This window comes from Tamandua tetradactyla, chromosome 7 (genome assembly GCF_023851605.1).
Source record: "Tamandua tetradactyla isolate mTamTet1 chromosome 7, mTamTet1.pri, whole genome shotgun sequence".
In the NCBI taxonomy this organism is placed as follows: Eukaryota; Metazoa; Chordata; class Mammalia; order Pilosa; family Myrmecophagidae; genus Tamandua; species Tamandua tetradactyla.
Window position 1 is genome coordinate 19,248,181 of NC_135333.1, and position 24,769 is coordinate 19,272,949.

General features: G+C 38.4%; 1 protein-coding gene across 8 annotated transcripts in view; it reads left to right on the forward strand.

The window, feature by feature from the left end:
• The window catches only part of CDC42BPA (CDC42 binding protein kinase alpha), a 463,135-nt gene that overhangs the window by 163,108 nt on the left and 275,258 nt on the right, over window positions 1-24,769 (forward strand). Inside the window, exons 2-3 of one of the 8 annotated variants that reach the window (XM_077168555.1) lie at window positions 8,177-8,344; window positions 8,426-8,511. The exons of 6 other annotated variants lie outside the window; for them this stretch is intronic. The gene's annotated coding sequence lies outside the window, so the exon portion shown is untranslated. The remainder of the gene's footprint in view (window positions 1-8,176; window positions 8,345-8,425; window positions 8,512-24,769) is intronic. One more of the 8 variants, XM_077168556.1, reaches the window with a different exon arrangement.

The window sequence follows — 24,769 nt, forward strand, 5'->3', positions numbered from 1 at the left end:
TTGTTAATTAATTCCACAATTGGCGTTTGGTTGGGCTCAGCCCCTGCTGCTGGTAAAGTCTCTTTCCTTTCCCCTCTGGGAAGCAGCTTGTGGGGGAGGAGTGCCTGCTGCCATGGCTTGGGGGGCTCACAGCCAGTCCAGCTGGTCCAGGCTGGGGTACGCTGTGTGTCCGGTCACGGACGCAGCCCCAGGAGCTGTTCTGTATGTACTGTTTCTGATTATTTAGTAGTTTGTCCTGGAGGACGAACTAAAACGCACACATTGCTAAGCCGCCATCTTGGCCCGAAAGAAAACCTGGTCATATCTTCTTGCTTCTTCATGTACTTTGTGATTTTTCTTGGTTTCTTGACAGTTGATCATCTTGACAATGTTCTTTTTTTTTTTACATGGGCAGGCACCGGGAATCGAACCTGGGTCCTCTGGCATGGCAGGCAAGCATTCTTGTCTGCTGAGCCACCGTGGCCTGCCTGATAATGTTCTTTTGAAAATTAATTTCCCTCAGTCATCTAAGATTTTTAGTTGCTTGGGTTTGCTTTGGATGTCTTTGTTGGCACTTGGTTTGACAGTTATTCCCAGCAAGCCAGAGCGGGACCTCTCACAGCAAGTGCAGCCCTTTTCAGAAGTCTGGTTAGGAGATGGGCAGAAATATAGCTTTCCAGACTGCATTTTCCCTACCTTCCCAATAGTTGGTGCTCTTTTCCCCGCAATGCTGCCTCTTCCCTACTACTGCAGTCCACTGGATCAGGACCCAGCTTAGATAACAGTTCGATCAGGGCCACAATTCTCCATGTGTGCTGGAAGCTGCTGACTCTGGGGGATAAGGGGTGGGCACTGTGCATCTTGGCTGAGACTCCACCTGTGGGCGCAATGTGTCTGATGATTCTCAGGCACCTATGTGGAAAGACCTGGTGCTTGGGGGCTGAGAGGTTCCACTTCCCTAGCCAGCAGCAGACCCAGGAGTGCTCTGCTTTTAACTGACCTGCAAGACCTGGGTTTTTTTTCAGGCGCTATTTTGACAGTTTGGTCATCTGTATTCAGTCAAAGCAGAGCTGGGTTCCTGTGCAGGGGCTATAGATCAGCTCTGATTGGCCTGGGATAGGGTCTGGAGAGTTCTGAAAAGCCATGCAATTCCCTTGCAGTTTCCAGCCTGTCCAACAGATGGTGCTGTTCGGTGACTTGATTGTCTTCAGAAGCTGTTAATTTCTGGAGCCCAGGCTGTGTCTGAGCTGAAGCTGTAGGGTTCCTTGCACTCACTTTCTTGGCTAAAATCTGGCTCAACGTGGAACCGAGTTCCCCACTTCACTTGTATCAAAGGACTCACCTAGCTGCCCCAATCTGTAGCCATCCCTCAGGCAAGCATCAGGTGACCCACTGACCTTTCCCTCAAGGGTGGGCCATATACTCTAGGACCCAGGGCTGGAAGCAGTTTATATCCAGGTTTTCTCAGACTCTTCATCACTCACTGACCTAGGCCTTGAAATGTCCTTCCCTGTCCCCTGAGTCCCCAAACAGTTGATTTGGGTATTGTATGCCTTGCTACTTGCTGCTTTTAGGAAAGATTTTACAATTGCCTCCCTAATCTTCCATTTTGGAATTCCTCCTTGCTGTCCTTTTGTGTTCTGTCCCTCCCCTATGGCTTTAGTCCTGTTGTGGGACCCTGTGGGTGGGTTCTCTGTGTCTGGATATAGGTGGGTCTGTCTCAATTCAATTTCTTCTACAGAGGGGAATTTTTTAATCAGTATTTTTCATTTTAACATATAACTTATATATCTGTATTCTGCTTGAAGCAAAATTCAGTGAGGGATCTTGGACATGCCCTTTCAGAATTTTTTTTAATTGCTAATTACGCAGTTATTTTATACTTTGTTTTATATTATTAAGAAGTTATAGTAGTAATCTGACAGTGCAGTAACCATCAGAATTTTATGTTGGTGCCAAGTTTCAGGGAAAGTTTGACTGGTGTGGTACTAAAAACATCGAATAGGTGGTATGGTTTAGTCAGAACCCCACACATAGATTTGGGATGGGGTGCTGGAGGTTACCTGCTGTTGTGGATCATTGTGAGCACCTGGATGGAGCTGTGCACTCAGGGACCTCAGGGAGGCAGAATTTACTGATGTGGAAGTATTTTAAGGTTTTAACACAGAAGGGATATACTGGTCAGCAGTCTCAATAATAGTTATGGAGGTTAAGTAGAATCGAGAGGAGAAATTAGCTCTTAGAAAAAAAAAATTTTTATCTATCAGTACTTGTAGCACCCTGAAGAATAGGAAGCATTTAAGGGGAAAAGAAAAAAGATTCCATTGATGATAGATCTGTTGATAGTTAAAATAAAATATTCCATTATTTCTTTCCTCTGGAAAATTTGAAAATATAACAAAACACAAAGGAGAAACTAACAATCATTTGTATTCTGTTGCCCACAATTAATAACATAAGGCATTTTTCTATGTGTCTGTTCAATAAAACTACACAAGTGAAACTAAATACATTCTTTGTAAAACAAAAAATTGTACATTGCAGATAACATTAAAATACTCTTTGGCCATAAACCAATGACTGCTCTAATAATAAAGTTTTAAAAAATGTTAGAACCATAAAAAAATGACACTTATGATACTATAGGAAATTTGAACATCAAATGAGTATTTTGATGACATTAAAATTCAAAACTTTTTAAAATATAAAAAAACGGCTAATCCTTGTGACTGAACAACATGGTGAACCCCAATGTAAACGATGACTTATAGTTAATACAATTATAGTAATATTCTTTTGTCAGTTGTAACAAAGGTCACCACACTTATGCAAAGTATTAATTCTGTTGGTGTATGTGGTATGGGCTTTTCCTCTTTAATAAAAAAGAGGAAAAAGAAATTGATGTTGTAGAATATTAGGTATTAATTCTGTTGGTGTATGTGGTGTGGGCTTTTCCTCTTTAATAAAAAAGGAAAAAGAAATTGACATTGTAGAATATTAGGTGTGATAATGGCACAGTGCTTATGTAAAAATGCCCTTATCATTTAGAGAAACACTAAACTGTTTCTAGATAGAGTATACACCATTGGGGATTGCCTCTAAATAACAGAGAATGGGGTATATCTGAACCAAGATAGACCATGAATTGGTGTTAGCTGGTATGTATATGGAGGTTCATTATCCTAGTCTACATACTTGGTGTTTATTTGAAATAATCCACAATTAAAAGCTCTTTATTAAAAACAATACAAGGTAATAAAAAATTATTGGCAAAGTCCCTTGAGGGATGGGAGAAACAATATGGAACTATTAAACTTTACCACCATGAAACCCCAGATACTGTGTCAAACATTAGAGACACCTAAATCAGTAGGCCACGCCCTTCATCTCGAGGCTTGCTCTCAGGAAGCTAATATACATAGTGGAGAAACTTAGCCTGCCTATAGGTAAGCCTAAGAATCACCTCTGGAGAACTCTTGTTGCTCAGATGTGGCCTCTCTTTAAGCCCAACTCTGCAAGTGAAACAATTACCCTCCCCACTACGTGGGACGTGACATCCAGGGGTGAAAGTCTCCTTGGTGGTGTGGTAGATGACCCTTAGAGAGGAGTCTCCCTCTGGTACAGTGGAATCAACAATGCCATCCTGACCAAAAGAGGGAAAAGAAGTGTAACAAATAAGGTATCAGTGGCTGAGAGAGTTCAAATAGAGTTCACAGGCTACTCTTTAGGTTACTCTTATGCAAGCTTCAGTTAGACATTGCTACCTACCATAACTTCCTAAACCCCAACCAAAACCATTCCTGCCAATTCTAAATAATACCTAGGGTACTATAAGATTCTGCAAAGGTTTGATGCACTAGGGCAACTTTCCAGAAACTTACAACCTCAAGATTGGTCCCTTGACCAGATAAGTCATGAAATGCCGAGGGGCCAGCCTTTCCGGGACATCAACTAGTTCCATCCCCAAATCCCAAATTGTCGACAGCTTCTTCCAACATGAAAAAGTTAGAATGGGCATAGTCCAAATACCCCTAAAGAGTGGGAGAAAGATCAAAGGTGATGGTGAAATTATACATGATTGCTGAATCACGATATTGGTATTTCTTTTAGTCTCCAATGTCTTAGAGCAGCTATAAGTAAACATCTAAAATACCAAACTCTGAAATCTGTTCTATGACAGATTGTTGTGATGTGCTTTGAAATTTATTGCTTTTTTCTGTGTTATTTTTCACACACAGGTCGATTGCGATGATAAAATATATATATATATATATATATATATTCCTTCTAGCCTCTAGTATTCTGACAAAGGTAGTAAAAATCTAAGATGATGGACTGGTAGCCTATGAAAAACTCTGGGATCTGTCCTGTAACTACTTGTTTTGTTTTGTTTTTTATGTTTTTATTGACAAAACAAAATAACATACAAACATGAACATTCTTAACATATGAACAATCCATAGTTGGTGTACAATCAGTGGCTCACAATATCATCACATCTATTCATCACCATGATCATTTCTTAGAACATTTACATCACTCCAGAAAAAGAAATAAAAAGAAAAATTCATACATACCATACCCCTTACCCTCCCTCTCATTGACTCATCTACCCAGTATATTTTAACCTTTGTTCCCCCTATTTTTTTCTATTTCCCTTACCACTCCATTTCATTGATCACTAGTATTTCAATCTACTCAATTTATTTTAACAATTGTTCCCCCTATTATTTATTTTTTATCCATATTTTTTACTCTTCTGTCCATATCGTAGATAAAAGGAGCATTAGACACAAGGTTTTCACAATCACACAGTCACATTGTGAAAGCTATATCATTATACAATCAACTTCAAGAAACATGGCTACTGGAACACAGCTCTGTGGTTTCAGTCACTTCTCTCTAGCCTCTCGAATACACCATAAACTACAAAAGGAATATCTATATAATACATAAGAATAACATCCAGGATAAGCTCTCGACTCTGTTTGAAATCCGTCAGCCACTGACGCTTTATTTTGTCTCATTTCTCTCTTCCCCCTTTCAGTTGAGAAGGTTTTCTCAATCCCTTGATGCTGACTGAGTCCTAGCTCATTCTGGGATTTCTGCCCCACATTGCCAGAGAGGTTTACACCCCTGGGAGTCATGCCCTACCTAGAGAGGGGGAGGGAAGTGAGTTTGCTTGCTGTGTTGTCTGAGAAAGAGGCCGCATCTGAGCTACTATAGAGGTTCTCTGGGGGTGACTCTTAGGCCTCATTTTAATTAGGTTTAGCCTATCCTTTGCAGGGATAAGTTTCATATGAACAAAACCCAAGATTGATGGCTCGACCTATTGATTTGGATGTCCGCATTGCTTGTGAGAATATCAGGAATTCTCCAAATGAGGAAGTTGAAATTTCCCCCTTTTTCATGATTCTTCCAAGGGGACTTTACAAATACTTTTTTATTCACGATTCAAGTCACTCTGGAATTTATCGGGGCATCACACTGGACAAACCTACAAAATTTTATGCCCTCTTCAAGGTTCCATGTACTTATAGTGTTCAACTGACCAGTCCATATCAGTTATTTTAGGAAATGTACTGGTGAAAATATAAATTTTGCATCAAATAAACATTTTTTTGCTTTAGTCTCACACAGAAATTGAAGTTATAAAATAAGAATGACCATCTGTTTTCAGCACTCTGACATATTGATATTCCTTTGTTCTTCCTCATGCCCAAAACATTTTTTAATTTGTACGTTTAGTCAGTATCATTATGTACTCTAGCATTCCTAGATACCATCTCAGTCTTTATCTTCTATCTTCCCTTCTGGTTTCATATGTGTCCCCAGCTCTCCTCCCCCTATCATTCTCACTCACATTCAGCTTCATTCAGTGTACTTACATTATTGTGCTACAGTCAGGTAATATTGTACTATCCATTTCTGAATTTTTACAATCAGTCCTGTTGCACAATCTACATCCCTTCAGTTCCAGTTACCCAATATCTACCGTATTTCTATCTCCTGATGACCTGTGTTTTTAACGGAAATTCTCCAAGTTCATTCATTAACGTTAGCTCATATCAGTGAGATTGTGCAGTATTTTTCCTTTTGTTTCTTGCTGACGTCACTCAGCATAATGTCCTCAAGGTCCATCCACGTTGTTACATGCTTCATGACTTTATTCAGTTTTACAGCTCTGTAATATCCCATCATATGTATATCCCACAGCTTGTTTAGCCACTTGTTTGTTGATGGACATTTGCACTGTTTCCACCTCTTGGCAATTATAAAAAATGCTATAAACATTGGTGTGCAAATGTCCATTTGTGTCCTTGCCCTCTGAATAGATACCTAGCAGTGGTATTGCCAGGTCATATGACAGTTCTATCCTTAGCTTCCTGAAGAACCGCCAAACTGCCTTCCACAGCTGTTGTATCATTTTACATTCCCACCAACAGTGGATAAGGGTACCTCTTTCTCCATATCCTCTCCAGCAGGTGTTATTTTCTGTTTTATTGATAATGGTCATTCTGGTGGGTGTGGGAGGATATCTCATTGTGGTTTTGATTTGCATTTCCCTAATAGGGACGTTGAGCATCTTTTCATGTGCCTTTTAGTCATTTGTATTTCCTCTCATGTTTTTTGCCCATTTTGTAACTGGGTTGTTTGTCTTTTTGTTGTTGAGTTAAACAGTCTCTTTATATATTCTGTATATTAGATCCTTATCTGATATGTCATTTCTAAATATTGTCTCCCATTGTTGTCGGCTGTCTTTTTACTTTCTTGACAAAGTTCTTGATGCACAAAAGTGTTTAATTTTGAGGAGCTCCCATTTATCTATTTCTGTCTTCAGTGCTTGTGCTTTGGATATAAAACCTAGGAAACCTCCTCCTATTACAAGTTTTATAAGATATTTCCCCACGTTTTCTTCTAAAAATTTTGTGGTCTTAGATCTATGTTTAGGTCTTTGATCTATTTTGAGTTAATTTTTGTATAGGATGTGAGATAGGGATCCTCTTCCATTCTTTTGCATGTGGATATCCAGTTCCAAGCACCATTTATTGAAGGGACTGTTCTGTCCCTGGTGAGTTGGCTTGACTGCCTTATCAAAGATCAATTGCCCAGAGATGAGAGGGTCTATATCTGAACACTCTATTTGATTCCATTGATCAGTGTATCTATCCTTATGCCAGTACCCTGCTGTTTTGACCACTGTAGCTTCATAATATGCCTTAAAGTCAGGTAGTGTGAGACCTCTGACTTCATTTCTCTTTCTCAGGATATTTTTAGCTATTTGGGGCACTGTGCCCTTCCAGATGAATTTGGTTATTGGTTTTTCTGTTTCTGAACAGTAATTTTTTGAGGATTTTAATTGGTATTTAAGTAAATCTGTAAATCAATTTTGGTAGACTTGACATCTTAACTATATTTAGTCTTCCAGTCTGTGAACACAGTTTGCCCTTCCATTTATTGAGGTCTTCTATGATTTCTTTTAGCAATTTCTTATGGTTTCTTTTGTGTACATCTTTTGTATCCTCAGTTAAATTTATTCCTCAATATTTTATTCTTTGGTTACAATTGTAAAGGAAATTTTTTTCTTAATTTCCCCTTCACATTGCTCCTTACTAGCGCATAGAAGCATACAGAGTTTTGAGTGTTCGTCTTGTAACCTGCCACTTTGCTGTACTCATTTATTAGCTCTCGTAGTTTTGCTGTGGATTTTTTGAGTTTTTTGACATACAGTATCATACCATTTGCAAACAGTGCGAGTTTTACTTCTTCCTTTCCACTCTTGATGCCTTGTATTTCTTTTCCTTGTCTAATTGCTCTGGCTAGAACTATTAACACAATATTGAATAACAGTGGTGACAGTGGACATCCTTGTCTTGTTCCTGATCTTAGGGGGAAAGTTTTCAGTTTTTCCCCATTGAGGATGATGTTAGCTGTGGGTTTTTCATATATTCCCTTTATCATTTTAAGGAAGTTCTCTTCTGTGCTGGTTTGAAATGATGTATGTACCCAAGAAAAGTCTCGTTTTAATCCTAATCCCATTTTGTAAAGCCAGCCATTTCTTCTAATCCCTATTCAGTATTGTATGTTTGAAACTGTAATTAGATAATCTCCCTGGAGATGTGATTTGATCAGTAGTGGCTGTTAAGCTGAATTAGGTGGAGGCATGTCTCCACCCATTTGGGGGGATCTTGATTAGTTTCTGAAGTCCTGTAAAAGAGGAAGCATTTTGGAGAATGAAGGAGATTCTGAGAGAGCAGAACAACACAGCCATGAGAAGCAGAGTCCACCAACCAGTGACCTTTGGAGATGAAGAAGGAAAATGCCTCCTGGGGAGCTTCATGAAACAGGAAGCCAGGAGAGAAAGGTAGCAGATAACGCCATGTTCACTATGTGCCCTTCTCATAAGAGAGAAAAACCCTGACTGCGTTCACCATGTGCTTTCCAGATGAAAGAGAAACTCTGACGGTGTTCGCCATGTGCCCTTCCACTTGAGAAAGAAACCCTGAACTTCATCGGCCTTCTTGAACTAAGGTATCTTTCCCTGGATGCCTTTGATTAGACATTTCTGTAGACTTGTTTTAATTGGAACATTTTCTTGGCCTTAGAACTGTAAACTAGCAACTTATTAAATTCCCCTTTTTAAAAGCCATTATGTTTCTGGTATATTGCATTCCAGCAGCTAGCAAACTAAAACATCTTCTATTCCTATCCTTTGGAGTGTTTTCAGCAAGAAAGGATGTTGAATTTATTGAAAAATGCCTTTTCTTTATCAATTGAGATGATCATGTAGTTTTTCTGTTTTGATTTGTTGATATGGTATATTGCATTAATTGATTTTCTTATGTTGAACCATCCTTGCATACCTGGGATGTATCCTACTTGGTCATGGTGTATAATTCTTTTAATGTGCTGCTGGGTTTTATTTGCAAGAATTTTGTTGAAGAATTTTGCATCTAAAGTCATTAGAGAGATTGGTCTATAATTTTCTTTTCTTGTAATATCTTTGTCTGGCTTTGGTATAGGGGTGATGATGTTGGCTTCATAGAATGAGTTAGGTAGCCTTCCCTCCTCTTCAGTTTTTTTTGAGGAGTTGAAAAGGATTGGTACTAATTCGTTCTTGAATGTTTGATAGAATTCACATGTGAAGCCATCTGGTCCTGGACTTTTCTTTTTTGGGAGCTTCTTAATGACTGATTCAGTTTCTTTACTTGTGATTGGTTTGTTGAGGTCGTCTATTTCTTCTCAAGTCAATGTTGGTAGTTCATACTTTTCTAAGAAGTCGTCCATGTCATCTGTGTTGTCTAGTTTATTGGCATAAAGTTGTTCATAGTATCCTCTCATTACCTCCTTTACTTCTGCAGGGTCAGCGGTTATGTCTCCTCTTCCATTTCTTACTTTATTTATTTGCCTCTACTCTCTTCTTTTTGTCAACCTTGCTAAGGGTCCATCAATCTTATTGATTTTCTCATAGAATCAACTTCTGGTTTTGTTGATTTTCTTGATTGTTTTCATGTTCTCAACTTCATTTGTTTCTGTTCTAATCTTCGTTATTTCTTTCCTTTTGCTTGCTTTGGGGTTAGTTTGCTATTCTCTCTCTAGTTCTTCCGAGTGAACCGTTAATTTCTCAATTTTTGCTCTTTCTTCTTTTTTGATATAGGCATTTAGGGCAGTAAATTTCTCTCTAAGCATTGCCTTTGCTGCATCCTATAATTTTTTGTATGTTGTGTTTTCATTTATATTTGCTTCGAGATATTTACTGATTTCTCTTGTAATTTCTTCCTTGATCTGCTGGTTCTTGTAATTTCTTCCTTGACCCACTGGTTCTTTAAGAGTGTGTTGTTACGTGTCCATTTCTGGCTCTCTGCCTATTATTTATTTCCAACTTCATTGTTTTATGGTCTGAGAAAGTGTTTTGTATAATTTCAATCTTTTCAAATTTATTGAGACTTCCTTTGCAACCCAGAATATGGTCTGTCCTTGAGGATGATCCATGAGCACTTGAAGAAAAGGTGTATCTTGCTATTTTGGGATGTAATGTTCTATAAATGTCTGTTAAGTCTTGCTCACTTATTGAATTATTCAAATTCCCTTTTTCTTTATTGATCCCCTGTCTAGGTGTTCTGTCCATTGATGAGAGTGTGGAATTGAAGTCTCCAACTATTATGGTAGATGTGTCAGTTTCTCTTTTCAGTGTTTTCAGTGTTTGCTTTATGTATTTTAGAGCACTCTGCTTCAGTGCATAAATATTTATGATTGTTATGTCTTCTTGTTGAATTTTTCCTTTTATTAATACATAGTGTTCTTCTTTGTCTCCTTTAATTGTTTAACATTCAAGGTCTAATTTGTTGGATGTTAATGTAGCTACTTCTGCTCATTTCTGATTGTTGTTTCCATGAAATATCTTTTCCCAACTTTCACTTTCAACATATGTTTTATCCTTGGGTCTAAAATGCGTGTGCTGTAGACAGCATATAGATGGGCCCTGTTTTTTAATCCATTCTGCTAGTCTGTATCTTTTGATTGGAGAATTTAATCCTCTAACATTTAGTATTATTACTGTAAGGGCAGTACTTTCTTCTACCATTTTGTCTTTTGGATTTTACATGTCACGTCTAATTTTTCTTTTTTTTACCTTTACTGATAGTCATCATTTTTACACTCTTTTCCACACCTCTCTCTCCTCTTTTCCTGTCTGTCTCTTTATTATTTCTTGCTCAAAAATTCTATCACTGACTTTTTGTCTGAAAATGTTTTAATTTCACCCTCACTTTTGAAGGACAATTTTCCTGAATATAGAATTCTTGGTTGGCAGTTTTCCTCTTTTAGTATCTTAAATATATCATACCACTGTCTTCTCACCTCCATGATTTCTGCTGAGAAATCTACACATAGTCTTATTGGGCTTCCCTTGTATGTGATGAATTGCTTTTCTCTTGCTGCTTTCAAAATTCTCTCTGTGTCTTTGATATCTGACATTCTGATCAGTAAGTTGCTTCTTAGAGTATGTCTATTTGGATCTGTTTTGTTTGGGGTATGCTGCACTTCTTGAATCTGTAATTTTAAGTCTTTCATAACAGTTTGGAAATTTTCAGTTATTATTTCCTCCATTAGTTTTTCTCCTCCTTTTCCCTTCTCTTTTACTTCTGGGACACCCATAACACATATATTTGTGTATTTCATGTTGCCATTCAATTCCCTGACTCCCTGCTCATGTAGTTACATTCTTTTCCCTATATTTTCTTTTGCTTGTCTGATTTCAGATGTCCCATCCTCCAGTTCACTAATCCTACATTCTGCTTCTTGAAATCTAACATTGTTTTTTCCATCTCTTCTACTGTGCCTTTCATTCCCAAAAGTTCTGTGATTTTTTTCAGACTTTCAATTTCTTCTTTTTCTTCATCCCCTGCCTTCTTTATATCGTCCCTCAGTTCATTGATTTGATTTTTGATGAGATTTTCCATGTCTGTTCGAACATCCTGAATTAATTGTTTCACCTCCTTATATATTCCTTCTTCTTTTGGGAACTATAACATATATACAAAAAACCTATAAATTTCAAATCACAGCACCACAATTAGTTGTAAAATATATTTTAGACTTTGATATGGGTTACAATTCACAATTTTAGGTTTTCTTTTCTAGCTGCTCTAAAATATGGGAGACTAAAAGAGATATCAATTTAATGATTCAGCATTCATATTATTTCTCAAGTCCTATGTGCTATGTATAATTCCACCATCACATTTGATCTTTCCATACCTCTCTTTTGGGTTGTTTGGGCTATGGCAATTCTAAATTTTTGCAATTGGAAGGGTCTGTCACTGATATAGGGTAAGGAGATGGAACTGTCTGATGTTCTGGATAGGCTGGGCTAGGTTTCAGGACTTATCTGGACCAGGGAACCATCTGGAGGTTGTGGGTTTCTAGAAGGTTACTCTATTGCCTGGAACCCTTGTGGAATCTTGTGTATTGCCCTAGTTGTTCTTTAGGTCTAGCTGGAATGCTCCTGGTTGGGGGTTGGCAGGCTGTGATAGGTAGCAAGGTCTACCTGAAGCTTTTGTAAGAGCAACCTCCAGAGTAACCTCTCAACTGTATTTGAACTCTTTCTGCCACTGCTACTTTATTAATTACACTTCTCTTCCCACTTGTAGTCAGTGTGGAATTGTTGAGCACAAGGTGCCAGTTCTGGATTCATCTCTGGGAGTCATCTCCCATGTCACCAGGAGACTGTCACTCCTGGGTGTCATGTCCCACATAATGGGGAGAGCAGTGATTTCACTTGCAAAGTTGGGCTTAGAGACTGAGGCCACATCTGAGCAACTACAGAGGTCCTCCAGAAGTAAGTCTTAGGCATACCTATAGGTAGTCTTTGCTTCTCTGCTACCTGTATAAGCTTCACAAGAGTAAGCCTCATGATCAAGGCCATGGCCTATTGATTTGGGTATCCCTAAAGTTTGACATAGTTTCAGGAAATTCCCTGATGGTAAGGTTTAATAGTCTTTCTTCTCTCCCTTAGGGGACTTTGCCAATACTTTTTGATTATCTGCTTAATACACTTTAGGATGTTTCCAGGCATTACAATAATCTATACAGGATTAAAGGACGTCTTTCTTATTCTGTACTTCCTGTGTTTTAGTTGTTCAAATGAGCTATACAGATAGGTTGAATTAGATTATGCACTACAAAAAATTTCATGTCTAGTTCAAATAAACATTTCTTCCAATGGTCTCAGAGTATGTGTGGTTCTAAAATATAGGCATTATCTTCCTTACACCTGTGTTCTGAATTACTTTAACCCTAATCTGTTAGGCTTCATTCTTATCTCTAAATATTATGTTATATATATATAAAACAGCCCCTCAAAATCCAGAAATAGTGATCACCACTCCGGACTTAATGTGTCTACTCTGAAAGCTTACAGTCTAGGTCCCTGTTTTATTATAAGCATTTTCTAACGTTGACCATACCTTTGCTGGTTTTTTTTTTTTTGGCTTATTTTGTCCCACCAAATGTCCCACATGTTCATTCACATCATTGCATGCCTCATGATTTTGTTCCTTTTCACAGCAGCCCTACCTTCGTTCATAAGTATACATCATCGTTGGCCAATCTGTTTCTCTGTCAGTGCATCCTTCAGCCACCTGCATTCATCAGGCATCATGTGGAAGGCCCAAAGTCCACACTCCATTAACATTCTCAGTTTTACATAATTTCATTGTTCCCAAGAGACAGAACACCAATAAATACACCCTTGCCAAATAAGAACTCTAAACCTCCTCTTAACTCTTGTCCCTCCCCTCATTATTTAGCTCTTTTGTTGCTGTGGTAGTGCTGATGGTTTCCTTTTGAACATAGCTCATAGCATGCATTAGCAGTGTTCCCCCGTACCCTGAAGTTAAACACTTTTTATACAGGAATCATGTCTTTGAAATAATTCTTATGAGAGCTCTCATATTTCTAGTGTCAGTGGGACACGTAGGTCTGTAAAACCCCTTTCAATCTTGTTCATCTTCAATATGATAATATTACTTCTAGACTCACTAGAGAATCACCTTCGCTTGTATCCGTTCTCTTACATTAGAATTCAACCTAATTGACTAACGGTTCATCCATCTGTACTTTCTATATATCTCTAAGTCCTGTATATTCTGTAGTATACGCCTCTGATTATACCTTTATGCTGGTCATAAAAGTAGAATCATGCAGTATCTATCCTTTTCTGTCTGACTAATTTCCCTCAGCCTTATGTCCTCAAAGCTCATCCATCTTGTCATGTGCTTCAGAATATGATTTTGTGTCACTGGTGCGTAATATTCCATCATATGTATATACCACATTTTGTTTGCCCACTCGTCTGTTGATGGGCTTTTGGTTTCTTTCCATCTTTTGACGATTGTGAGTAATGCTGTTGTAAACTTCAGTGTGCAAATGTCTGTTTATGTCATTGCTTTCAGCTCTTCTGGGTATATCCCAAGTAGTGCTATTGCTGGATCATAGGGCAACTTGATATTCAGTTTCCTGAGGAACTGCCAAATAGTCTTCCATAGTGGCTGCACCATTATACAATCCCACCATCAGTGCATAGTGTCCTACTTTCTCCACATCCTCTCCAATATTTATAGTTTCCTATTTGTTTAATAGCAGCCATTTGTATAGGTGTGAAGTGGTTATCTCATTGTAGTCTTGATCTGCATTTCCCCTATAGCCAGTGAAAATGAACATCTCTTCATGTGCTTTTGAGCCATCTGTATTTGCTCTTCAGAAAAATGCCTATTTTTATCTTTAGCACATTTATAATGTGCTAATTTATCTTTAGCACATTTATAATTGGGTTGTTTGTTCTTTTGTTGTTGAATTGTATGATTTCTTTCTGTATATAGGATATCAAACCTTTGTCTGATATGTGATTTCCAAATATTTTCTCTCATTGAGTTGACTACCTCTTCCTCTTTTTGACAAGGTCTTTTGAGGTGCAGAAGTATTGATTTTGAGGGGTTCCCATTTATTTTTTCTTTTGTTACTCATGCTTTGGGTATAAAATTTAGGAAGCTACCTCCTATTGCTAGGTCTCGAAGATGTTTCCCTAGATTTCTAGCAGCTTTATGGTGCTTATTCTTATATTTAGGTGTTTGATCCTCTTTGAGTTAATTTTTGTGTAGGGTGTAAGATAGGAGTCCTCTTTCATTCTCTTGGTTATTGATATCCAGTTCTTCCATGCCCAATTATTGAAAAGACTCTTCTGTCCCAGTTCAGAGGATTTGGGGGCTTTGTCAAAAATCAGACCACCATAGATTTGGTGATCTGTTTCTCCATTCTTGATTAAATTCCATTGGTCAGTGCTCCTGTCTTTGTGCCAGAACCATGCTGTTTTGCCCACTGTCACCTTATAATAGGTTTTAAAGTCAGAGAGTGTTAATCCTTGTGGTAGTTAGGTTCATGTGTCAGCTTGGCCAGGTGAAGTTGCCTAGTTCTGTCTCTGGACGTGAGCCAATGGCATGTGAACCTCATCTGTTGCTGATTACATCTGCAGTTGGCTAGGAGGCATGCCTGCTTCAATGAATGATGTTTGATTTAATTGGCTGCTGCTTAAATGGGAGAACTCAATGCAGCACAGCCCAAGCAGCTCAGCATACCTCATCTCAGCACTTGCAGCTCAGCCCAGGCCTTTGGAGATACAGAAAGAAATCACCCCAGGGAAAGTTGTTGGAACCCAGAGGCCTGGAGAGAAGGCCAGCAGAGATCACCCTGTACCTTCCCGCATAACAAAGAACCTCAGTTGAAATTTAGCTGCCTTTCCTCTGAAGAACTATACATTTTTTAACTAAATAAATCCCCTTTTTTTACTCTTTTAGTTGCTATTTTGAGTGGAAATTTTTCCTTCACTGACTCTTCAGCTAGGTCATAGTTTGTGTATAGAAATGTTACTGATTTTTGCATGTTAACTTTATATCCCGCCACCTTGCTGAATTTGTTTATTAGCTCAAGTAACTTTACTGTGGATTTCTCAGGGTCTTCCAACTATAGTATCATATCATCTGTCAAATAATGAGAGTTTTACTTCTTACTTTCTAATTTGGATGCCTTCTATTTCGTTGTCCTGCCTGATTGCTCTAGCTAGAACTTCTAGCACAATGTTGAATAATAGTGGTGACAGTGGGTGTCCTTGTCTTGTCTTCTGTTTGATTATTCTATCTATAGCGGAGAGTGATGTATTGAAGTCTCCTACTATTATTGTTGAAACATCCATCGCTCCCTTCAGTTTTACCAATGTCTGTCTCACGTACTTTGGTTGGGAGCATAAACATTTATGAGTGTTACATTTTCTTAGTGAATTGGCCCTTTAATTAGTATATAGTATCCTTCTTTTCTCTTATGATGTCTTTACATTTAAAGTCTATTTTGTCCGATATTGGGATAGCTACTCCTGCTCTCTTTTGGTTACAACTTGCATGGAAAATCTTTTTTCCATACTTTCCCTTTTATTCCATTTTTATCCTTGTGTCTTGTAAGCAGCATATAGGTAGATTATGTTTCTTAATCCATTCTGCCAATCTGTAGTCCGTTAGTATTTAAAGTTATTATTGAAAAAGCGTTTCTTGATTCCACCATCTTATGTTTTTATTTTTCAGATCTTTATATTCTTTTCTGTCTTTCTCTTTGTATTATTTAAATTACCCTTCATGGTATTCTTCAATTCTGTGCCCTCCTCCAGACCCCCTCTCTTGTCTTTTTTTTCAGCCAGCAAAACTCCTTTTAGTATTTCTTGTAGAACTGGTCTCTTGTTGATAAATTCTTTCAGGACTTCTTTGTCTGTGAAAACTTTACTCTCTCCCTCAGTTTTGAAGGATATTTTGGCAGGTACAGAAGTCTTTCTGTTTCAGGATCTTGAATATCATATCATGCCTTCTCGCCTCCAGGTTGCTAGTTGAATAGTCTAAACTCAGTCTTATGACTTTCCTTGTGTGTAGTAGATTGTTTTTCTCTTGCTGCTTTTAGGATTTTCTGCTCCTCCTCAACATCTGACGGACTGATTAGTATATGCCTTGGGAAAGGCCTGTTTAGATTTAGTCTGTTTGGAGTTCTTTGGGCTTCTTTGACTTGTGTATTTCTTTCCTTTATGAGGGTTGGGAAGTTTTACCCTATAATATCCTTAGGTACTCTTCGCAGCTCTTTACTACTCAACTCTCCTTCTGGGACACCAGTGATTCTTATATTTGAATACTTTGTTTTGTCTGTCACTTCCCTGAGTTCCCATTCAATTTTTTCCATCTTTTTTGCCATTCGCTGTTTTTAATCTTCAAAATCAATTATCCTGTCCTCTATATCACTTATTCTTTCTTCCTTCTCTTCAAATCTGGTTTTGTGTGCCTTAAGTATGTTTTTATTTGGTCAACAGAGTCTTTAATCTCTTTGATTTCCGCTACCTTTCTATTTATTCTTTCAAATTTCTATTTGTGCTCTTCTGCTGTCTTCTTGATCTCCTTTATGTCATTTACTGTCCCACTTACTTTATTAAGTAGAGTTGTCTGAATATCTTTGATTAGTTGTTCCAACGTCTGTGTCTCCTCAGGTGTTTTAATGTGGTCATTAGGCAGGGCTCTATCTGTCTGCATTGGGATATACTTAGTGATCTTCTGTTGTCTTCAACGCATATAAATATCTTGATTGATTTATTTTGGGATTTGATTTCTTTAATTCGTCTTAGGCCTTGTGTTTGAGGTATAGTTGTAGAGTAGGGAGTAGGGCATGGGGTGGAGCACTCAGTACAGTGATTTGTTTCAGGGCAGGTATGGGTGCAGGTTGGGGATGTTATGCTGATGCTTGTAAACGTGGGTGCCCAGTGGCCAGGCAGGATGTAACTGTGTGGGTACACTGGTCTGGGGGGCATACCCTAGTGAGCACTGGTCTAAGGCGTGGGGCCCTTTTTCTGCATGTGTAGAGCTGTGTCAGCAGGTCAGTGTTACGCCTTCGTGAATTGGGGGAAATGTAACCTGGTTGTGTAGGTCAGCACTTTCTCAGCTGGGAAGTGATACTGAGGGCTGTGTGCATGTGTGGTTCTAGGACTGCTGTAAAGTATGGTTCCCAGAGCTCAGTGACATGATTGGTGGCCCGTGTGCATGTACGGGCCTGGGAGTGCTGTGAACAGATTCACTGAGCTCAGGGAGGGCGAGGTAAGGCTGTGGGGGGGCAGTGGTAGCCTAGGTATGGAGGTTAGTGCTCACAACCTTTATGTGCTGGCAGCAGCCTACAGGGAACAGGGAGGGGGAGGTGGTGCTTGGGAGGGGTGCAGGAGAGGTGGGTTGGGCTGTACTTGGGCTGTGGGTGTGGGACAGGTATGTGCACTTGGGGCTGGAGGGGTGGGGGCGCTTGAGCATGGGGAATGGGAGCAGGTGACAGGTTCAGGTGCCTGAAGTGTGGAGTTAGTCACCTGTCACGGGGCTGTGCAGGTGAGGGTAGCATGCTCAAGGAATGCGGCCTGGCTTACTTCTTAGTCCTGTTCTCCCGTCTGTGCACTCTTGTGGGCTCTGTCCCTCCACGCCAGCCTCCAGCTTTCTGCCTCTGAGTTCCTCATCCTCTGCAACCAGCGTTACTACATGTGTGTGAAGGCTCTCCCGGGTCTTCTGCTCTCCTGAATCACTGCCTCGTCAACCTCATGTCCCTTCTCTAACTTTTCCATGGAGCAGGGTTAATCTTGAGCTACTCTAGTCGGCCATCGTCCCAGAAGTCCTGTAGTCACTTTTTAAGTACTTCAGTTTTCCAAACCCTGAGGGCTGAATTCCTTGAGGGAGGGATTCCACCTGTGCTGGGTCCCACCTCTCTCTCCTCCATAAGGCACATTCTCCAGAGAATTATTTCCTTTCATCTGACCATCCTCTTTGTCTCTCAGACAAGCTTTATTCTGCCCCTGCCTGGGGCATTTGGAGCTTGAGAAGCCTTGCAGTTGAATCCAAAATGTAGTCATGCCATAGAAACACAGCCATAAAAAAAAAAAATCCTTTTCAGAGCAGGACCCCTGTACCTTGTATTTACTAATCAAGAGCTTACGTTGGTATGATGCTGTATGTATCTCTAGGTCCTATGTGTCCCCTTCTTTCCTTCAGGGCCCAGACCCTTTCAAGTATTTTGTGGTGTTGGATCAAAAAAAACCTGTTTTTCGTTTTGTTTTTCTTTTCCCATCTGCCCTGTTCCCTCTGTGCTGGGGTGAAAACCAGCAACCTCAGCTTTTACTGGAGGTTCAGCTGAACTGGGGGTCTATCTGTAGTAGTCAGAATTTGTTAATTAATTCCACAATTGGAGCTTGGTTGAGTTTAGCCCCCTGCTGTTAGTAAAGTCTCTTTCCTTTCCCCTCTGGGAATCAGCCTGTGAGGGAGGGGCGCTGGCTTCCATGGCCTGGGGGACTCATGGTTCTGGGTAGAATTGCAGCTGGTCCAGCTTGTTCACCACATTGGTGTATGCTCTGTCCGGTCACTGATATGGTCCTAGCAGTTGTTCTGTATTGTTCCTGGCTATTTACTAGCTGCTCTGGAGGACGAACTAAATTCTATACCTCACTAACCTGCCATCTTAGAACCTGCCCTGTAACTACTTGTTGAAGAGTGTTTTGAAAATTATTGCTTTTTGATTTCTTTGCTTTGTAGGTATGTTTTGTTATATAATAAAAAAAGTTTAAAAAGTATATATATATATATACTTTCTGACCACCCCCAAGTCCAGTTCTTCTCTTCCTCCTGGAGGTAATTACTATGTAATGACACTCTGCTTTAAAGAGGGTCTGGAAATTTTTATGTCATTCTCTGGCATGTGTGCTTGTGCCCATTACAAGAAATAAATAACTTGAATCTTTACGTTTGAATTTCCCTGAGACTGCATGGCCTTACTATCACTGGTTAGATTTTCCAGGCAGTAACTCTGAGTTTTTTGTGCAGGATATATATCAGAAAGTTCTTTTGAGATCAACACCTGTGCAAGAGAGGGGAGGGAAACAGGATTTTTCAATAAGTTAAGCTGTCCTAACAGTTTCAGTTGATCTTACAAGGAATTCTGGAGCAGAAATGGTCCTTCATAGTTGTCCCACATTGGTCCAAAATGACAGGAACTTTATATACCTGCCTTGGTCAGTCATTGTATGCAGGCTGCCTGTGGAATGACTTGACCTTATGCAAGAAGACTTTTGCCTTTCCTTAGTAGCTAAGGCTTTCCAAAGCTGGGCAAACCTTGAAAGGTTGACAAAATTCCCAGCAGGTGGAGCAACAATTCCTATCTTTGCAAAATATTAAATAATTGTGTTCTTATTATTTCACAGAAATAATTACAGTCAGTTTAGTACTTAAAGAGTTGAAACTTTTTATTGGGTTAAAGTTGGTACTTATTTTCTATGAGGTTGGATTTGTTGGGGAAGAATTGTGAAAAGGAAAAATAACTAGATTAGTTATTACTGACTGGAAGTGGTGGCAGAATTTAAAAAGAGACAAGGAACAATTTAAAATGAAATAATACTGTATTGAATCATTAAGTATATTCTGGTTCTGGGGCAAGATGGAATAGATTGTTCTCTCTCTTCTCTTTTAAGTACAGTTAAAACTCCTCACCAAGGTTTTTCGGTGGTGGTAATGTTTACATTTGGGGCTGAATCATTACCTTTCTAGGGGCTGTTATGTGCCTTGTAGGATGTGCAGCAGCAGCCCTGGCTGTATCCACTAGATGTAGCAAACCACTCCCCCGCCCAAACTGTGACAACCATCTGAGGAGAATGTGACACAATTAAACAAAAGTAGACCACACTTTACATGTAGATTCAGTATTTGAGGCATTAATTGAAAGAATTTAGTACCTTATATTTACAGGTAAAATAATATATCTGGTATTTACTTCAAAAAACTCCTGTGTGCACTCATTTGTATGTGGGTAAGGGTATAGCTGAAGCAAGATTTGTCACTAAGGTACTTGTTGATGTTGGGTGAATGGTACATTGGAGGGAGGGTTGTTATACTTTTCTCTCTATTCTTGTGTGTGTTTGAAATTTTTATAGTATTAGTTTATTTAAATTCATTAATTTTTTACCAAATAATTTAGCATAGTTTGGAACCTACTTAAAGTTTAATCAGTCTGTTAACAAAAAGTCTTTGTACTTTATGTAGATTTTGATTATCAGTCAAATGAAACAATGGATGTTTATTAGATTTTAGATGTTTATAAAATTTCAGATAGCTATCATAGTAAGATTAAGCTAGGAGAAAGGAGTCCCATAGGCTGTAGACAGAGATACTTGTAAGGCAAGGATTGCCCTAGGCTGTGAGCAGAGAGATACATGCTTTCACAATCTCTCTTACCTTAAACAATCTAGAATTTACTTATTTTTATCATTAGCACCATGCGCTGAATGCTCTATACTTTTTAAAGACATCAAGGTTTATAAACATATTTTAACTTCAATTCCTGACTAGCTGTTTCTGTATTCTGCTTGACAGAACTCCATTAGCTAGAAGAATCAGTTATGCTAGGGTACGTGTGTCTGGTACTGGACAAAGGCTTTGGATTCTTTTGCCTGATGCACTCAATAAACAGTTCCTGAGACACCAGGGTTTCAAAGAGAGAAAAACTTTATTACTAGTCGAGTAGAACGAGAACAGATGGCCTATCAGCCCCAAACCTGACTCCCTAAGTTTTGGGAGTTCAAGATTTTTTAAAGATTTTATCAAGGGGAGAATGAGGTCATTTCAAATAGCAGGAAAGGTGAGTGTTAGCATTATCATTTTCAATAGGAAAGGAAGCTGAAAGGAGAGGAGACAGACCTATTATTTCATTAGTAAAGGTATAAGCTAAAAGAAAGGGAGACAAGTTATCTTTCAATAGCAAAGCCTAGCCGATATGATTTACAAATTTCAAGGACTGAAACTAGTTAATGGCTGACTTCAAATTCTTCATTAGTCTTAGGGCCTTTGCTCCACAACAAAATGACCAAATAGAGTAACAGTTCTTACAGACACCTAGTTCTTACAGACACAAAATAAGGGCTTTTACAATCATTTCATATATCATTGCAGCTGAATTCTAGTTTAGGGATTTGAGGTGTTTTCCTCTGTCTAGTCCAGTAAACCAGAAAGCAAAAAGGAACATAATAATTCCTTAATCAAAATCGTTCCTTGAATCCTAATATCTCATGACTGTAATCCTGGTTAGTACTTATGTAAATGGAATATAGAAGAAACTTGAAACATGTCAGTATAGTAAGGATTTCATGATGGTTCATAGACAGAGTTTCTCAGCATTAATGTTTTGTTATTGAGAAGCAGCAGCAGGACACAAAGTACGCTATCACAGTTGAACTCAGCAATTGCTAGAGGAGTAGAATTCTGGAGAGGATTCCTATTCAGCCCATCTTCTGGGGTTTTGTTGAAAGTGTGTGTTGAATGGAAGTGCTTATTACTTGGTTTTCCTCAGTCAGTACATTTATCTTTGTAACTTAGTACATTCTTCTCTTACACGGTACTTTATCTTCACCTTTTATAATAAGGTTAAAAAATACTGTAGTAGGTGGGCCATGGTGGCTCAGTGGCAGAGTTCTCACCTGCCATGCCGGAGATCCGGGTTCAATTTCTGGTGCCTGCCTATGCAAAAAAAAAAAAAAAAAAAAAAAATACTGTAGTATATATTTATTTGGAATTTAACGTATCTTTTTAACAGTGCTGGTATTTTTATTCTGAATGCTATTATGGTTGTTAATATTGTTACAGGATAGCACAGTTTTGAATAGGTCTGCCCAATACAATTTTTTCTGTATGTCCCATAATTTTTTTTTCTTTCTTTTTTTTTTTTTAATACATGGGCAGGCACCAAGAACCAAATCTGGGTCTCTGGCATGGCAGGCGAGAGCTCTGCCACTGAGCCACCATTGCCCTGCCCCATAATTTTTAATGTTTGATTTTATAGTATGTGAGGTTTTCCAGAAACATATACATTAGGTTATGGTAGAAAGACTTGCTCATAATATTTTCCCTTATAAATCCTTAATAAATAAAGAGCTAAAAACCTGTGTTGCCAATACATTCTTTTGCCAATTCATAAAAAAACAAAAAAAAACAACTAAAGGTATAAAGTTACCAAAAGAAATTATTTGTGTCTATCTGTAATGTGTTATGCAGGGTGATTATTAGGGGAGGGCTTCTTTTAAAAAACATTTAGAGTGGAACAAAAGCTCCAACCATTGTCAATGCTTCTGTTCAGATCTGAAATCATTTTGTTGACTGATAGGCAGAGCAGATGTTCTCATCTTGTGGAGATTTTGTTGGTCCCCCCTTTCACCATAATTTGAAATTGTTTGCAGATATTTTTGGTTGTCACAGCTGAGGCAGGGGTGCAGGTTAGTGTTCTTGGTATCTAATAGGTAGGGGCCAGTTCTTCTAAACATCCTACAATGGAGAAGACAGCTGTTCCCTTCCCCCTACCAACAAAGAATTATTTGACCCCACTTGTTAATAGTACCATTGTTGAGAAATTCCTAGTATCAAAGACTTTTTAATTGGAGCCAGCTATTTGGTTTTAAAAGATGCCATTAATTGGTTCTTATGGAATAGAACCAGACTCATGAATAATGATAATAGTTAACTTGCTGTTTATTATCTGCTAACATTAAATGGGTATAGTATATGCTTATCTAAAAACATTATTCTACATTGATGTTTCGTAATCATGAAACTGGAATTATCTTTGCAGCTTTCTAAATCAGTTAGGATAGCCTCATCTTTTTAATTCTCTTATTATTACTGGAATGCTTATCTTACTGGTATATAGCTTCGCTCCCTTTTTTTTTTTTTTTTTTGGCATGGGCAGGCACTGGTAAGCTTCACTAACTTTTGTGAAATGCTGTGTCTACTGTGCCAGTAATGATGAGGTAGAATAAATCTTAAAACTATGCTTATTTATCTATAAAATTTAAGGAGACATTAACAAGCAAAATGACTTAAATTTATTTATGTAATATTTTAAGATGGTGCCCTTCAGAAAAAGTGCTGTACAAATGAGAAATTAATTTATTTGAGAAATTGAAATGATCTCTTTTACAGAGATAGGTTGTTGAATTTGAATTTGTTGAAAAATTTGCTATGGGTTCCTTCTCTGTCTTGAACTAATCTTTTTTAAAACAATATTTTTATTGATAAAACAATATACAAACATTCTTAACATACAAACATTCTATACATGGTGTATAATCATTGGATCACAATATCATCACATAGTTTGAATTCATCACCATGATCATTTTTTTTGAACATTTGTATCACTCCAGAAAAAGAAATAAAAAAGAAGAAACGCATACATGCCGTACCCCTTACTCCTCCCTCTCATTGACTAATAGTATTTCCATCTACACGATTTATTTTAACCTTTGTTCCCATTTTTTTTTAATTTTTTTTTTCCTTTTTTTTTTTTTTTTTTTTTTTTTTTTACTTATTATCTGCCATACCCTAGATAAAAGGAGCAATCAGACACAAGGTTTTCACAATCACAGTTACATTGTGAAAGCGTTATCATTATGCAGTCAACTTCAAGAAAAGAGGCTACTGTGGGAACACAGCTCTACAGTTTCAGGTTCTTCCCTCTAGCCACTCTGATACACCATAAACTAAAAAGAGGATATCTATATAATGCATAAGAATAACCTCCAGGAAAATCACTTGTCTGTTTGAAATCTTAGCCACTGACACTTTATTTTGTCTCATTTCTCTCTTTCCCTTTTTGGTCAAGAACGTTTTCTCAGTCCCTTGATGCCGGGTCCCCCTCATCCCAGAATTTCTGTCCCATGTTGCCAGGGAGATGTAACCCCCTAGGAATTATGTCACATGTTCAAGGGGGAGGGCAGTGAGTTCACTTACCATGTTGGCTTAGAGAGAGAGGCCATATCTGAGCAACAAAAGAGGTTCTTCAGGGATTACTCTTAGGCCTAATTTTAAGTAGGCTTAATTTATCCTTTGCAGGAATAAGTTTCATAGGGGCAAACCCCAAAATCGAGGGCTTGGCCTATTGATTTGGTTGTCCCCACTGCTTGCAAAAATATCAGAAATTCTCCAAATAGGAAATAGAATATTTCCCCTTTCTTGCCATTCCCCCAAGGGGACTTTACAAATAACTTCCTTATTCATTATTCCGATCACTCTGGGATTTATCAGGGCATCACACTAACCTGGACAAACCAACAAAATCTCATACCCTATTCAAGATTCCATGTACTTATGGTGTTAACTGATATGATCATACAGTTAAATTAGGAAATGCACTACCAAAAATATCA